The 18,912-nt window shown below is 37.4% G+C and overlaps 1 pseudogene; it reads left to right on the top strand.

Annotated features, from left to right (window-relative positions):
• Positions 1-9,307: 9,307 nt before the first annotated feature.
• Positions 9,308-17,649, top strand: LOC149186154 (non-structural maintenance of chromosomes element 4 homolog A pseudogene; annotated as a pseudogene).
• Positions 17,650-18,912: the final 1,263 nt, after the last annotated feature.

Genomic DNA, 18,912 nt, shown 5'->3' with positions numbered 1-18,912 from the left:
ATATTTTCACATGAAATGTATGTTGAGTAGTTGAAAAAAAAAAAAAAAGACCATGGGCAAAGTACATTCTGATCTGTGGCTATATGGAAATAGGTATAGGTTATTGGATCAATTTTTAGGGTTTCTAGATCGATGGCCACTCTTAGAATTGATTTGCAAATTTGTTTTATATTTTCACATGAAGGGTTGTAGTAATTCGCTGGCAGTTATTGTTTCATGGTTGAATTTGGATGCGTTGAGAAATAATATTGAGGAGGATCTCTTCAATGACTTGCTCACAAAACATGGATCTATTTTCGTTGGGAAAATTTGGACCACAATGGAAGGATCAGAGGCCTTGGTATTCTTTCAAGGGCCAAAGAAAATACTTGCACAGGTATCCTTTCTCTCCTTTAATTCCTTCCTCGATTTCAATTGCTTTAAACAATCTACCAAGTTTTCACCTGAAATTAGGTTATTTGGGTTTTGTTTTTTAAGAATTTAGCTTCAAATGAACTAGCCCCACAATTACTATATTGGCAATGAAATTTATATTAAATATACGTTGAAATCTTATAGTAGTTTGGTAGTATACCACACCAGAAATTACAAAAATAGTAGTTTGGTAGTATACCACACCAGGAAAACAATGGAGAAAACAACAACGTAGACTTCTCAAGGTAACTCCCTGCTCTCCCTCATTTCAATGCAACATGAAAAGATTTTCTTGCTCTCTTTCCATTTCATGACAGTTCTTAATCAGAAATCTCAATTTCAAGCTCTGTTACCAGAAATGAAACGGAAGTCTTTGTTTATGAAAAAAACCATATAAAAAATGAAACGGTACGAAAAACAATGTTTATACAGTAGTTTTCATTTTTTAATGCAAGAAACTGGGTTTTCCAAAAACGATTTGTTTCTTGAAACTTTTTAATGGAAAACATTAATTTGGTTCATTTGCAATATGGATCTCTTCCCGATTGGATGTTGACATGAATCATAAAAAGCATTGGTTTTTTGGATAGTTTTTGAAGGCATTTTCATAGTCTATGGTTAGAAGTCAACCATATATAGCTTAGGTGTTAACGGAATAGGTTTGTTGCAAATAGGTTGGGTGTTCTCCCTAGTGACAACACCCTGATTGGAATTTCACATGAATCATAAAAAGCATTGGTTTTCTAGATAGTTTTTAAAGGCATTTTCATAGTCTATGGTTAGAAGTCAACCATATATAGCTTAGGTGCTAACGGAACAGGTTTATTGCAAATAGGTTGGGTGTTCTCCCTGGTGACAACACCTTGCAATAGTGACTATTTAGGGATTTTATTAGTTAAAGTTATGTTATTTTTTTAATTGTATCCATTGATGTGTAGCAGTGTATGGTTAAGTTTTTACAAATTTTTTTTGTTATTTTTGTGTTGCTTTTATTTAAAAATGGATTTAGTGATTGTATCTAATATTTAAAATGTGTATTTTTATATAAAATAATAAATTGAAATGTATAAGGTTTTTTTAGTAGTTAAATAATTTAGTTAATTTTTATAGTTAATTAATTATTTTATATAAACATTGGGACACAATATTTTTTTTGTCATTTGTCTGGTTTGTAACCTCTCAAATGATTCCTTTTCCCTGCAGTGCATTCTCGGCTCTCTGTTCTCTCTCTCTCTCGATGTTATTGTGTGGTCTTTGGAGCGCTCCTCTTTGTTTTTCGGTTTATCTTTATGTTGCCTTCTGTTTATCTGGGTTTGGAATGTTGTTTTGTTTGCCTTTATGTTGCCTTCTGTTTATGTGGAAATGTCGTTTCAATTATTGTTATGTGCATGTCGGTGGATGTTCGTCTATGAGAAAGAGACAGATAACTCTCAGCTGAAGAGACTTTGATGGCGTAGCATTCTGTGAATTCATGGAGCCTGGAAGTGATCTACATCAGTGTTGTCAATAATACTGAAATATTGATTGTAAGTGTGGACTGGAATTAAATTTGATTTCAATTTAAGGAGGGAGGAAGATCACGCTGAAGATACTTTGATGGCGTAGTATTCTGTGAATTTGTGTCAATAATATTAAAATATTGATTGTAAGTGTGGATTGGAATTGAATTTGGATTATGTTGGATGAGTCCAGGCATATTGCCTCCATGCTGGTATGTTCATGACATCTCATATATGAAAACTGTGAGGATGGGAGGGTGATGGAGCGCGGTGACAGGGAGCTGGGAGCATGGAGCGAGGTGACGGGGAGATCAGGGTAGCTGGCGCAGGGCCAGACCTAGGCCTTAGGGCTGCGGCTAGGGCCCAGTCACGAGGGCCGGAGTATAGTTTTTCGCCTGAAGTCCTCGTCCAGGTAGAAGCCGTGAACAACAGGCAGCGTTTAGCTTTTTCCAGCAAAGCCAGTCACCTGGGTTTTCGTTTTACGGAAGTTTTTATTGCAATCTGTAACAGAACGGGTTTTTACGAACGGGTTTTTTTCACCGCCCGTCATTTCAATAGCGACGGTCTCCCAGCTCGTAACCATGATTAATGTGGAGGAAGGAATCGATCTAAACCCGTCAATGGAAGACATCCTTTCTGTTTGGGGTAAAGACCCGACTCCCCAGAACGTTGCACACTATTTCGGGCCGGTAAAATCCCTAGACCCTAGTCCGTTCTGCTCGAAGGTTGAGAAACAGGCGGTTTCACCTCTCCCTATGCCGAAGAGTCTAGGTAAATCGGAAAAGGCTCGTCATGAAGGTAAGGGTGATCTTTTGAATGTTCCCATAATCCAGGAGACCTCGCAGAACCTGATCCAGCTTCCCGGAGGCATCAAAGGGTTTCTAGGGCTTGATGATCCAGCTCTCTCTGGCGGGTTGGAAGACATTGTAACCCTCGGTACGAAGCTCGGGCACAGTCCGGGAGGCAATGCAAGAGCTTCGGCCCCCGTCACAAGGGTTTCAATCGCGGCAGGCAGACAAACTGTGAAAGAGAGAGGAGGGCCGGAACAGCTTACAGCAGTCTCTCAAGAGTCGAAGGGGGAAGATAGGCGGCCTGCAAAAGGGACTCAGGATACTTTTCATCAAAATTCGTCAAGGGACTATCGTTTGGAGGACTGTGTCCCTCTTCATTCCTCTGGCCCCAGTGCATGTTATGTGAGGCAGGAATCCGAAGGGTTAGGGGACAATCCCAGGGTACCAAAAATCCCCGAGGGGCAACGGAAGAAACATAGATTAGTCAAATCTCAAGGTGTTGAAGGAAATCTTGTTCTCGGGATGGATGTTAAAATCGAAGAAGCTCTGGTGGTGGCCGATTGCACCCTTGTTGGTAGAGTTAGAGGGAAGTCTTTCTCCTCGGAGTTCATCAAATCATGGGGGAAGCGGAACTGGAACTCGGATCTTATCAGAGACTTTCTGGTTTTGTCTCTCCCAAAAGGCTGGTTCTCGGTCCGGTTCGAATCCAAAGAAGCGGCCGATTGGGTTTTGCAGAGGAATTGGGCTCTTGGGCACATTCCAGTACTCCTAAAAAATTGGAGCCCTATGTTCGATCCAATGCATGAAAAAATGGATGTCTTTCCGGTTTGGGTTAGGGCTCCAGGCCTTCCTTCTTTTTTATGGGTGGAATCAGTGTTCATGGCGCTCGGAAACAGATTGGGGACCTATCTAGAAACTGACATGTCTTTCTTGGAAACAAATAACAGATCTATGGCTCGGATTCTGGTAAGTTTAAGCCCTAGAGGAGGACTGCCAGAGAAAATCATTCTTCAGTATAAGGAGCTCATTTTTGAACAAATCCTAGACTACGAGTTTTTGCCGTTCCGCTGCCATCGATGCCATGAATATGGGCATTTGGCTAAGGACTGTCCACTGGGAAAAAGACGTAGAAGGTTTCAGCGAACAAAGGAAAGGCTGGAATCATCGCTTACATGGTCTCAGTATCAATTCAAAGAAGCCGCTGCAAATATGGAGAAGGAATCAAGGGATTCGGAAATGGATCAGGGGATCCATGTGCAGGAAGTTGACAATCAGGAACCAGCGACGGATCTGCCAAAAGATGGAGCGATTCATGAGGATGCTCAAAAGGCCGTGGCTGAAGAAACCCCAGGCATATCTCCTAGCGCAGCCGAGGACCAGAAGGGAGTGCCTTTAAATCCATCTCCCTCTTCTATTTCTGAAAAAAATGGTGAATTTTTGGATAAGCTTAGGGAAGAGGACCTGGCCAAAAATGTTCCCGAAATATCAGTTAATTATAAAACCTTGGTTGATGGTACGATGGGAAACTGTATTGAAACTTGCATTGAAAACCTGTCGGATGCCATTCCTTCTCTGGTTTTGAATAGAGAGGGGTGCTGCCGTGATCCTTCTCTCTCGGAACAGCCTCCCCCTTGTCCATACAACCTTCGCTCTCTTGCTTCAAAACCTGATTCCTTCCCTGCTGTTGGGGGCATTGACCCTCACCCTCCGCAGTCTCAGCCAGGAAAAAAGAGGGGCAGGAAGTCAAAACTCTCAGCTGCCAAAGTTCAGGCTATTTATGATGTGGCAGATGGTAAGCAGCTCTCCATCACAGGGGCACTTAGAGCAGTGCAAGCCCCCGGCAATGTTCCCAAATGATCCTTTTCTCTTGGAACTGCAGGGGTTTAGCCAATAAACCCAAAAAATTGGCTCTGAGGGAGTTAGTAATGGAATCAAAAGCAGATGTAATTCTTCTCCAGGAGACTCTGGGGAAAGGGGAGGAGGTGGTTTCTTTGCTCAAAAGCCTTCTCCCAGGTTGGGTTTTCTCAGCACTGGATGTCGATGGCCACTCTGGTGGCATGGCCTTGGGATATAGGGAAGGCCGAGTAAAAATTCTGAATCAATGGGGAAGGAAACAGGCACTGGGGATTGAGTGCCAATCTTTAGAGTTTGAATTCCCCTTTTCTATAATTAACATATACGGGCCTTGTCAAGGAAGGATCCCCTTCTGGAATGATCTGATGGAGAGTTCCCTTGTAAAGAATAAACCTGTGGTGATGGGTGGCGATCTGAACTTTTCTATAGGCAGAGCGGAGTCCTGGGGGCCTAATGCAAGAGAGGATCCACAATCTGATTTCTTTAGGAACCTTCTAGCCTCCAACAATCTTATAGAAGCAAATTACATCAAGCTGAAGCCTACCTGGAGGAATAAAAGAATTGGTGAAGCTAGGGTGGCAAAACGCTTAGATCGCTTCTTAATCAATGAGGATCTGGCTGCTGATATCCCTTTATTCAGGCAATGGACAGAAGAAAGGGGGTCCTCGGATCACTTCCCGATCTATATGGAGCTCTCCAAGGGTCCATCGAAACCCCCTTCCCCTTTTAAATTCAATGCCTCCTGGCTCCAAGAGGAATCTTACAACAAGCTGTTTAATGAAACCTGGGTTCACCCTGTCAGAGATGCCCAGGAAAATAAAGGGTTCATTTTCATGGAAAACCTCAAAAGATTGAAAAAGGCTACAATATCCTGGGCAAAGGAGCGGCATATGAAACAGATCGAGGATCAAACCAGGATAAATGTGGAACTCCAAAGACTTGAAAGCATAGAGGCAGACAGCTACTCTTCCCAAGAATCAAAGGAGAAAATTGTTGGTCTGGAGAAGCTTAAGAACCAAATCCTGCTGGCAAAGGAGGAAGAATGGAGGCTCAAGAGCAGGGCTATCTGGCTCAAAGCAGGGGACGAAAACACCAGGTTTTTCCATAATTATGCCAAAGGAAGGAAGAGTGCCAATACTATATGGAGTCTTAAATCTGAAGATGGAAGGGAAGCTAAGACTTTCGAGGCTCTCTCATCCATGGGGGTAAACCATTTCCAATCTCTCTTCAAAGATCCTGGTGAGATTACTATTGCAGAAGTCATTCAAACTGCTCAATGCTTCCCTAGATATGTGGAGGAGGAAGAAGCGGACCAATTAATGGAGCCAGTTTCTAAGGAGGAAGTGGAAAGTGTAATAAAGTCTATGGCAAAAGAGAAAAGTCCTGGACCGGACGGCTGGTCAATAGAGCTATTCTCTCACTTCTTTGAGCAGATAGGAGCAGAAATCACAGATGTGGTGGAGGAGTCGAGATTAAAGGGGGAAGTCTACAGCTCCCTCAATGCAACTTTCATCGCCCTCATTCCTAAAAAGGAAGCCCCAGACTCTTTTGAGGACTTCAGACCTATCTCTTTGTGCAATAGTATCTATAAGATCATTGCCAAAGTGATTGCTCTCAGGATCAAACCAATTCTATCAAGGCATATCTCTCCTGAGCAATTTGGGTTTTTGAACGGAAGACAAATCCATGAGGCAATAGGAGTGGCACAGGAGGTTCTTCACAGTATAAAGCTGAAAAATAAAAAGGGAGGGGTAATTAAAATTGACCTCTCGAAAGCTTATGACAGGATAAGCTGGTCTTACATTCGCTTGCTCTTAACTCACCTGGGATTCAAAGTGGCTTTCATCAGATGGATTATGGGGTGTATTACAAATGTCAACTATGCTATCCTTATTAATGGAGCTGCCTCCCCTTTCTTCAAAGGACAGAGAGGGCTGAGGCAAGGATGCCCTCTGTCACCTTTGCTTTTTCTCCTAGTGGCTGAAGGGCTCAGTCAGCTGATTCATAAAAGCAAAAGGGAAGGCAAGGTAAATGGAATTGAGGCAGCTGTCAACTTGAGCATTACTCATTTACTTTTTGTAGATGATATTCTGATCTTTACAAATGGCTCCCTCAATGAACTCAAGGAGTTAAAAATGATTTTGGAGCTGTTCCTAAAAGCAACAGGTATGCAGATCAATCCCAGGAAATCTCAAATTTTAGAAGAGGGCCTAAATAGAAATGACAGGGAACAGTTCAGTTCATATTTTCCATATGAAATGTGCAGCATGGGCTCGCCCTTCAAGTATCTGGGTTTCTGGCTGAAGCCAAATGATTACAGGAAGGAGGACTGGTCTTGGCTAATTGCCAAGATCGAGGCTAAAATCAGTCACTGGAGCTTCAAATGGCTTTCCAGAGCAGGGCGCTTAATCCTTCTCAAATCCGTGCTTCTTGCCATTCCAGTATACTGGGTAGCGCTAACCTGGGTTCCAAAAGGAACTCTGGAGAAAATAAGGAGGATATGCAGCAGATTCCTTTGGGCTGGGAACAAGGATTCTTCGGTTCTCCCTTGGGTTGCATGGGAGAAAGTGGCGAGACCTAAGGAATGGGGTGGATGGGGAATCAAAAATCTTCCAGATTTCAGACTCTCCTTAGCTGCCAAATCAGGTTGGCGCCTCATAAAGATGGAGAACCTATGGACAAGAACAGTGAAAAGGAAATACATTGACCCTTTTCCTCTCGAAGACTGGATCAGAATCCCAATCAAGCCTCAAAAGCGGGCTTCTGCTATCTGGAAAGCCACTCTTGAATCTTTTAAGGTGATAGAGCAAGGCCTTGCATGGAAGATTGGGAATGGCGAAAAGGTAAAGATTGGAAAGGATCCTTGGGTGGGCTGCAATGAGAGTTTTGCCCTTTCCCCTGATCTGATCCAGCATTTGGATAGGAAAGGCCTTCGTTTCCTCAGCCAAGTGGAGAAGATTGGCCACTCATCCATCTGGGGGCAGGCATGGAAGAATGGAGAAGAGCTGGATTTGGATCAGAGATGGTGGAATGATTGGCATATCTTCACTCAGGAACTTAGCAGATCAAATGTAAGATTGTCTGACAGGCAAGATGAGTTAATTTGGGCGCATGCAGACTCCGGATCATATGACCCCAAAAATGGATACTCTTTCCTTATGTCAAGGAAGGGTTGGGGAGATCCGGAGTGGTGGTCAAAACTGCTCTGGAAACTAAAGTGCCCACCAAAAGCAAAAAAAAATTTCTGGTGCTTGCTAAGGAGCAAACTCCCAACTTGGGACATTCTTCGGACTAGATTTATGATCGGGCCTGGGCGATGCACATTGTGTAAAGCAGACGAAGAATCCATAAACCACCTTTTTTTAAAGTGCCCGGAAGCTCAAAAGATTTGGGGCGAGTTTAGGAACCTCCTGAACAAACAGTTTGTCTGGGAAGGGGACAATATCCAAGAAGTCTGGCAGAAGTGGTGGAATGAGCATCCGGACGGGAACCTTAGAAATCTCCCGCTCATCATTAGCTGGGGGATCTGGATAGCAAGGAACAAAAGTATCTTTCAGGATAAAGAGACCCCGGTAGAAATCACTGCAGCTCAGGGAGCAGCCATTTTCTCTAGTATTCCTGAACCAAAGGTTTCTTCCTCCCATCGAATTGTTCCTGAACTTCTGATTGCAGAAGGAATCCCTTGGGCGTTTTTTGATGGTGCATCCCAAAACAACAAAGCAGGAGCTGGAATTGTTATCCATGAATCTCACACCCACTCCTTAAAAGCCTCTGTGGGTTTAGGTTCTGGCTCAAATAATTTCGCCGAATTACTTGCTCTCAAACACCTCTTATGCTGGCTCATTCAAAGGCACACCCTCTCTGTTCAAATTTTTGGGGACTCTCAAATTGTGATCAGATGGGTAACTGGTCATCGTGCTTGCAACAATCAATTTTTAATTCAAATTCTGGGTGAGGTTCAAAGCCTGAAATCAAGATTTAACAGGTTCTCCATAGGTCATATTTACAGGGAAAGAAATGATGTGGCAGACAAGCTATCAAAAGACGGCCTTCAACAGGTTTTGGGCAGTTGGCAAATAGAAGAAGAAGATCAGGGCCAAATTAGCAGATCAGATCAGCATCCATATTATCATCCGCCTTGACTTATGGCTGGGGTTTTTTATTTCTTTTTGCTGCTATCTCGTTTTTTTCTGTGTATATATATCACAAAACAAATGGCTCTTTAACTCTTTTATCAGTCTCGGTTTGTTTTCCTCACTCATGAGGAGATCCGTTTTGGACAGCCGCATGTGCTTTTCTTTTGTCATAGTTTGGCTTTAGACCTCAACGTCAGCTTCTCTTCCTTTGACAGCTACAGTTTCCAATTCAGGGACAGATAAAACAGGCAGACAGCTACAGTTTCCAAAACAGGGACATATAAAACCGGCAGTCAGCTATTTTTGAACCCGTATTTGACAGTCTCTTTGAGCAAACAGTGATGCTTTTGCATGTGCAATGTAAATTTTTTATCTACTTAATAAAAAATTTCGATTTTTTCCTTCGGAAAAACCTCTCAAATGATTGGAAAATTATTTTGATAAAACCATCCTATAGAAACTTTTATCAACTATTAGACTTTTAAGAGAAAAAGTTTTTCGGTGTAATGCACATGATAATACATTTGTCAAGGGCATAAAGCTTGACACTGGGGACATTCTTGTTAGTTTTAATGTAGTCTCCCTTTACACTTGCATCCTGATAAAAGAGGCCATGGAGGTGGTCAATCGTCTCATGGATCCTGATACCGCTCGGTTGGTTGAGATCTATCTCACTTCCACTTTTTTCAGTTTTGAGGGCATGTTCTTTGAACAGACATGCGGTGTTGCCATGCGGTGTTGCCATGAGCTCACCCCTGTCCCCTGTTATTGCTAATCTTTTTATGGAAGATTTTGAATCCAAGGCTTTGGCCTCGGCCTGTCTCCTACCCAAACTCTGGAAAAGATATGTAGATGACACTAATGTCATCTGGTCTCATGGAAAAGAGGAGTTAGATCTCTTCTTCAATCATTCAATTGTCAATCCTCCACCATTAAGTTCACCATGGAACAAGAAGTAGATGGTTGCCTCCCTTTCCTTGATATTCTTATTTCAAAGAATATTGACGGTTCCCTCTCCCACCAAGTGTTTCGGAAGAAAACACATACTGAGCAGTATCTTCATGCCAGTTCCCATCATTTCCCAGCTCAAAAGTTGGGCGTTCTCAACACCCTTGCTACACGTGCCCTAAGGATCTCTGATGAAAAGAGCTTCGATAAAGAGAAATCCCATCTCCTTAATGTCTTTGGTGAGAACGGTTATAGTAGACACCTTGGTCAGAAGGCTTTCCTTAAAGCCTCCAAAAATGCAGTAGTTAAAAAAGAACCAAAAGATAGAGTCCCAAGGGTCCATCTACCTTATGTCCAAGGGACCACTGATAGGATTGCTAGGATTCTTAAGAAGCATAATGTTCCCTCGACCTTTAGACCCCTTAACACTATTCGTAAATCCCTCCCATATGTGAAGGATCCTATCAACCCTAAGGACATGAAGGGTGTCTATATTATTCCTTGTTCCTGTGGGATCCCCTACATTGGTGAGACTAGATGCTCTATTAATCAAAGGATTAATGAGCACGCAGTTGACCTAAAACATGAGAGAACTAAGTCTTCGGCACTAGTGGAGCATGCAGAGAAGATCAAACATCCTGTTTGTATTGAGGAGGCCCAAGTTATTGCTAAGGTTGTGCAGTTCCATCACCGTAAATTTAGGGAAGCCCTTGAGATTGACAAAATGCCCAGCAATCTCAATAGAGATGACGGTTGGAATATCGGTAGTTGCTAGATCCATGCCCTCTCTTCCTAGTAGTTTCTTCCCCGCCCTCTATTAATGACTTGTTCTAGAATTCTATAATTTTCCCCTTATTATCCTTTAACTTGCTTTCTTTATCCTTAATTATTTGATTTTTAACCTCCCTCAATTTCTTTTCCTTATATTTAGGAGATGGTCCTTTTCATAACTGTTTACAGGGGTTAAATTATCTAGTATAAGATATTTTATGTTCCCATCATACAACTTTACTAAGATATTTAAATTAATTAGTTACCCAAACCATAAATAATAATACTATTATTATAACATTATCATATTAATAATAGTAATATAATAATAATTAATATTATTTTATTTTAAATCCTTATAATTACTAATATCCCTAGATCTATTAATATAGGAATAATACTATAACTAATAATAATTAATATGATAATATTATATCCTTACACTCACTAATTTCCCTAGATCTATCAGTGTTTTACTAATTAATTTATATTAATTAGTTACCAAAACCATTAATAATAAGAATAATACTATTATAATAATATAATTTTAATATTATTCAAAAACTAATAATACAAGTTAACAATTTACTCATTATCATATTCCCTAGATTTATTATTTTTGACTCAATTTGGTTAACTTTTTACTTAAAATAAAACATGATGAGTATTATTATAATTAAACAATTTGAATTGTCAAATCTAGCCATTTCTGGGCCAATTATAGTCATTTGTGCTGAGTCTAACATAGCCCTCTCCCTATTTAATATGTAGCCATGATCATTCTTGAGCTTGTCCTCATGATGAACCACACTTGTTGGTTCTAAACGCGTGGATAAATGTATTATTACGCTGAAAAATGTTTTCTCTTAAATTTAATATGAATCACAGAAGCCTCAATTCAACAACTATTAGACTATCTATAATATTAAATATCATCAACCAAAAACATTAATTTAATATATAAAAAATAATAATTATCTATTATCCATCCCATTAATAGTTTTATCCCATAAATACTTTTTCCATGGGTGATAAGAGAGATTATGTTAGGTAATTTGCAATAATAAAGCTTAAGAGCAACAAGCTATTGATTAATATGTCTATAGTAAAAACATAATTTCAACTATGATAAGTTTCATAATTACATAAAAATAGCGATAGAAATAATTGTAAATTTATAAAAATAAACAAGTCTCAAAAATCAAAATACAAAATAGAAATCCATCATTTAATAAATTTTAAATACAAAACAAATAGGAGTACTACTATAAGAAAATACTCCTCTTCATTTATAAATAACCAGCGTGTATATATATATATATATATCTTTCTCTCTCTCAAGCTACAAACCTCTTTAATTGAAGAGATTTGATCCTCTCAACACTCTAAAATGGATCTAGGTTGCTTTAGTTATTAGCCTTTGAATAGGCTACATTGCAGAAAAATACCATGGACAAAAACCATGGGTTAGGAATACCATGGGAAAAAACCATGGGCAAGAAAAAACTATGTACTGGAGAATTTTATGTTTTTTAATTTTTTTTTTTGATTTGATTTTGTTTTATTTTGACTGAGTTAAAATGCCAAATATTATAACATATTCCCCAGGTGGAAAGGGTCTCTCGGCACAAAAATCTAACGACCAAAAATATATTAAGAGGGGCCTAGAATAAAATACCTAGAATATGAAATTTCTTTTCAAGACTTCAAGGTCTCTCTCGCTTGTTTTAATATATGAAAGAAAATTGATGAGAAAAAACTAATAAATTATATTAAGAGGGGCCTAGAATAAAATACCTAGAATATGAAATTTCTTTTCAAGACTTCAAGGTCTCTCTAGCTTGTTTTAATATATGAAAGAAAATTGATGAGAAAAAACTAATAAATTAAATAAATATTAAATACAGAACCATGGAATCTAACAAAACCATGTGCAGAAACTAGCAAACTAAATGAATATAAAGTACAAAACCATGGAATATAACAAAACTATTGGCCATAACATTTTTTCAAAAGTTATTTTAACATAAAAAAAAAAAAATCCAGGGACTAAAAAGAATGGTTTGGTAAGTTCTAACCATGGGTGATAACATTTTTTAAAATTATTTTAACATAATCATATTTAACAACTAAAAATGAATGGTTTGGTAAGTTATAACCACAAGTGATATTTATATATAATATTTAACTAAGTAGAAATTAAAAAAAAAATCACAATTTAATAATTTATTTCACTTATTTATATTGATCAACCACACTTGTTAATTGGAAACATTGACTCAGATAACAAATTTTATAAAATGAAAATTAATAAAAAAATATCTAATATCAAGAAAGAATATCTAAATTTAACTATTAAAATTTAACATAAAAATAAATTTACTATACAAAACCATATATATGATGCATCAAAATAATTAATATAAAACATGACTACATGTAATAATCATTTAATCAATGCAAATACAAATATGAGATAGCCATTATACACTTTAACAATAATTATGGTAAATAATACAATACTAGCCTAGATCCATCTTAATTTCGGATATATCGACACCCTAAAGGGATCAAATCTCTTTTATAAATTAGTAATATATATATATATATATATATATATATATATATATATATATATATATATATATATATATATATGTATGTATATACATGTATATATATATATATATATATATATATATATAGATATATATATACATATATATATCTATATATATATATAGATATATATATATATATATATATATATATATATATATATATATATATATACATATATATATATACATATATATATATATTATACATATATATATATATATATATATATATATATATATATATATATATGCATATATATATATATTATACATATATATATATATATATATAAATTAGTAGTTAAATAATTTAATTTTTTTTTTTTCTCACAAACTAGAAATTTAATATCTAGTTCAACTCTACTTTTAAAATATATTATTTTTATTATTATAAAGATTAGTTTTCTATTATAATGGATTAAAGATAAATTTTGAAAGTTTTCTCTTTAGATTTTGTCTTCAAACACATGTTGTAGTATTTATGGTTCTGCAAATGGCAATAATTCGAGACAACCCTCTATTTTTGGCTCTATATCCAATGGAGATCAACTCAATTTCCACCATCTTGTTACCCAACCATGAAAACAATAAGCCAATAAATATGTAGAAAATGATACAATAGATCCCAAATTTTAGGTCCACTCATGTCACATCCAAGAATATATACAATGTATGTGGGATCATGTACTCTTCAGGAAAATGCAAAGGCTAAATCAAACTTGAATTCAACGCCAAGTGTTTCTACACTATTGTATTTTCCAGCCTAGAGGATCAAACATGGGTATTCAAGAATGGCTTATGTGAGAAATGGAAGCTTTGTTGATCACTATAAGTATTAAGGAATGGCCAATGTGAGCAGCTAAAGCCTATGAGCAACTACCTATGAACCATAATATTTGAGAATGTTAATGATGAATGCTTGGTTTTATGTTTCATATTTTTCTTGTTTTTTCTCTCTCCTCATTTCTTGAATGTGAAACAAATTCTTGGTTGTATGTTTCATATTTGTCTTGTTTTTCTCTCTCCTCGTTTCTTGAATGTGAAATCTCCAAACTCTGTTTCTCATCTCATTGTCGTTTCTCGTTTCGTTTCCCCTTTTTGGTTTCTAGTAACATAGATTTCAAGCCCTTCCTTCTAGCTTTGGTTGAATTTCTACATTGCTCTCAACTCCAAAAGCAGGTGATAGAAGGGATGGGTAGAAAGCTTGGTACCTGAGATAAAGTTAAAGAGGAAGAAACATTGAGTTAGACACTGTAAGATTCCTCTCGTGGGGTAAAAGGATCACAACAAGGCCACAGAGAGAACGAAGATGCTATCGCATGTAGTGGTAACAATCAGAGTATGGTGCAGCGCCCTATATTAAGGTCCACCAATGACATCATATTAGAAAAAATCTAAGCATGAAAATAGATTGAAACAAAAACAAAAGGGAAACCTTCACTAACTCGTCAGGCCCTTGCTCAATAATCGGGCAACAATTGGGTACGAAAAATGAGGGATCCCTTCTTCAAAGTTCCTGTTTGCTTTTATATATCTCTTCATATTGATGGATGGCTTCAACCCTCCTCGAATGTCCATTGGATGAGTGATGGGCAGTTGCATTCATTAAACTTCCTGGAAACTGTTTGAATTTTTTTTTAATTTAAAACTTTTATACAGAACTTTGACTTTCGCATTTTGTAATTTGGTGAATATGTTTTCCGCTCATGCCACAATTGTTTAAATAAACTACATATTTATTTTATTTTGATTACGTTTCTCAACTATCATCATGGATTTATCCCGGACAAGTAACGAAAATAAGATATGTTCCAGGGAATTTAACACATGTTTTTTCATCACTTGTATCGATATACTTTGACAACACTGGCAAGGAAACCCGAACCCATCGCTTCATCGCACTATGACCAATAGAGACTTTCCTAGCTGTTGAGCACAACACATAGCCGATATCATTCGAAGATATACTGGTGTTATTCTTTCACCTTGATATGGATATATATTTGTTTTATTGCAGTAAGGAAACAACCGCTACATTACGATACATCAACTATACTCAAAGGCGAAAACTATTTTTCCTGTAAAACCACGTTGAGAGTAATAAGTAACTTCCCATGTGTCATCACAGCAATAGATTCCATTTTGCTAATTCATTGTGTTTCTCATTCTAGTGGCTGCCATTATTGTGCAAGTTTCTCCTGTCACTTTTTGCCTCCATGAAAGTTGATAAGAAAATGCTAAGACAATGCTAAATGTCAAATTTTAGAAACATTTTGAAAACCTTTTTGATCCATTTTCTAACATGGTCCACAATCTGCTTTGATAGTACTACAATGTATCTCTTCCAAAACTTGATTGTCTTTCATAGCTGGACAACTAATTTGATAAATGATCTCTTTAAATCTATCTTGGACTCGAACGTTATTGGATTTTCTTGAAGATGGGCCAAGTGTTCACCCAAAGCATCCAAACATATCAATAACAGCACATAGTGTAATAGAAATATTCATCCTCAACCAATTATTAAGTGCGGAAATATTCCTCTAAAAGCCTGGATTTCCCATACACTGGGGCTATTAATTATATAACCCCTGGTTTTAGTTTCTCTTGCATGTTTGGTGATTCAGCTGGAATATATCAAAATATAGAGTTCCTTGATGCATGTCTTCACTCCAACTTCTTGGATGCCATCTCAAAGAAAGGCTCAAAGGATATTCCAAATATTATCTTTAGAGGTGGAAATTTTGACCCGAAAGGCCGAGTATCCATGCCATCGGTCGCACTCTTCTATGCATGTGTACATTACCAAGCAATTTATCATCAATAGACATTGTTGCTAGACAATAATTGTTCAAATAAATTTCTAAGACGTTTTAGATATCTAAAGAGATTTCCTTATAAAGCTCAAGTTTAGCAAAGAATCCAACATATGGATCATGAAAAAATGGATCCTCACACTAATAGTTTCACCATGGGAATGAGACAAATATATACAAACTATAAAATCCCTCATGTAGATGAGAAAGTGGTGTTGGAAACTCTCCACATTAGAATTGACATTCCATATTCAAATGGTGTCCTTCCTCAATGTAAACAATTCTTCAATAATATGGCCACTCTCCCACACGTGTCACTTCTCCCAATCCTCACGCTTAATTGGCACACTCCACCAACGCATTTCATTTGACAATGCGTATGTCTTGGGACTTTAGATCCATTGTAGTGGGCCTTCATCTCTCTTCTATTACAAAGCAGACTTCTCAGGGTAGGGGAAATCATAACTCCCTGCCCTCCCTCATTTCAGTGCAACACAAAAATCTTTTCTTGCTCTCTTTCTATTTCACAGCAGTTCTTCAATCAGAAATCTCAATTTCAAGCCCTTCCTTCCAGCTTTGGTTGAATATTTTCATTTCTATCAACTCCAAAAGCAAGTGATAGAAAGGATGGGTAGAAGGCTTGGTACCCAAGCTAGAGTTAAAGAGGAAGAAACATTGAGTCTAAAGGATTCCTCTCGTGGGGTAAAAGGATCACAACAAGGCCATAGTACGTCCCTGAGAGAGAAAGAAGATGCTACTGCATGCAGTGGTAACAATCAGAGTATGGTGCAACACTATATATTAAGGTACCATTATCATCCCCTCAAGACTTCAATTGCTGAGGAGAGAGAAAATACTTTAAATGTAGAATCTGGAAAATTTCAGACTATAATTAGCAAAGTGGAAAGCTTGCACAAATTTTGTTTAGAGACCTCGTGAGAAAGTTACACATGTTGATGCACTCTTTTATCTCACATCCACACTCCTCACTACTAGTAACAGATCACAAAACAATGATGGTGATACTCCAGTTGATTTTATTAGTAGTGATATTCTAAGAAACTATAGTGACCAGGCATATGGAAGCAGGTCTTTGGAAGGAAATGACGATCAAACCCAAATATCATGGAGAAATATTGGGCTTTTAGCTGCTTCTGTTTTCCAGCATGTGGTAGGAATTTTCACTATGCTTGGACCAATGGATAATGAACTCAAGCAAAGGAAAGCTATAGTATAGAGAAAATAGACTAAGCCGACAGAAAGCACTCGACCTGAAGCAGTGAAAGAGTCCCTGGAAGATGAAAAATCAGAAACAGACAAGAATATGGCAAGCATATTTAACATTTTGCGAAAACAGAAGCAAGCTAGATTAGAGAATTTGGTTCTAAATAGAATATCATTTTCCTAGACAGTGGAAAAGATCTTTGCATTATCATTTCTAGTAAAGGATGGTAGAGATAAATGTTGATGAAAATGGAAAACATTTTGTTGTCCCCAAAAATGCTCCCAGAGCTACAGAAATGGCATATGGAGAAGCTTCTTATAGCCAATTTGTTTTTCGGTTTGATTTTAAAGACTGGAAGTTGATGATGGAAGCTGTTGAAAGTGGTGAGGAGTTGATGCCTCACAGAACCAATCCACTTATGATTCCTTGTTCTAAGAAGGCTGCAAAGACTCCTATCAGAGAGATTTCAAGAAACAGGGGCAGAGTGGTACTTGCAACTCTTGAGGTGCAGGAGGATGAATGTGGAAGTGATGATGGTGGTGGAGGTCTTCAAAGACCAGCACCAAAGAAGTGAAATAAGTGTCTCCTATGACTTTTGCTGCTTTTTTGGGTGCTTTTTGTTGGAAACTATCTCTGTTTCTATCAGTGCACTGTAATTCATACAGGAAGCTAATCTTTAATTTAAGCAATATGGTATATAAACAATGCTATCTTGTTCTCATAATTAGTTATAATTAAGTTTATTGGTAGTGCAAACCCTCGGTCATGTAGTACACCCCTTTAGGCATGGTTCCAAGGCCTAGGCAGAAGACTGGCATCACATAAAAGGAAATTGTTAATGTAAGATGTCAAGTTTGATCTGTTAAACCATGATTAGTCTCCTTGTGACAGTATGTTGTAATTTTATGTTTGAAAAGTATTTTGAGATACCACACAAGAACAAAGTTTCCGATTATGTAGTTGGTTTAATTTGAGAATACATAGAGATGAGAGTAGGGTAAGGCCAGGCGAAAATAGATGTAAATAAAAAGGTTACAACTAACGTGGAGATTTATCATCCCTACATCTTTGGGTTATCTCCTTTTCAAATCTGAGTTTTTTAGGCTACATGTTAATTGTTTGAACTTTGAACTTTGAATAAATTCCTGAATGGACTTCGTAAATACTCGAATGAATGGACTTCATAAGGCAGTGGTACCATAACTTGTGTTATTTAAAAGATTTGACTTCCATATTTTCACAAAATACAATGTCCTCAATAAATACTTATATGTATAGATACTTATGTTTAGGATTATATATGTGTTGGAGCGGTTCCTTTATGTTTTACTATAATCTTGAAGCTGACAAGCTTTAGCTGAATTTTTTCATCAATTGTTCATAGAATATGCAAAAGATTTCATTGTCAAAATGTGGCAAAAATTACATTTTTCCTGATTTATTTTTTTATTGTTCATGACAAGATAATCATGTTGTAGGAATGAGGTATCCTACAGTCTGTTTCAATTTGTGGATATTTTTTTCCTCCTGTTTTTTTACAAGGATGTAGATTTGATTTTCATGTTGATGGTTTTTGCATGTATCTTATCTAGCCCCAAATGCTGGTAATGGAGTGGATCTTGAGAAGTAGTCGTGGAAACAGACTATCAGAGGTTAATGTTACAATACCACTTCCACCTAGTATCAAAAAACGTTTAATGGTAAGTGACATAAAGAAGAGTTATTTAACGACAGGATTGAAAGGGCAACCTCATGTCTTAGTTCTAAGTCATTTATTTGCATTTATTAGCTCTAAGTCATCTGTTTTTGAGCTTTACCAGATCAATTATTTCACTAA

Source organism: Pinus tabuliformis, chromosome 3_1 (genome assembly GCF_031772625.1).
Source record: "Pinus tabuliformis cultivar Carrire ecotype Pingquan chromosome 3_1, CPIR1, whole genome shotgun sequence".
Taxonomy (NCBI): Eukaryota; Viridiplantae; Streptophyta; class Pinopsida; order Pinales; family Pinaceae; genus Pinus; species Pinus tabuliformis.
The sequence above is the reverse complement of the archived record's forward strand: the minus strand, read 5'-3'. Positions and strand labels throughout refer to the sequence as shown.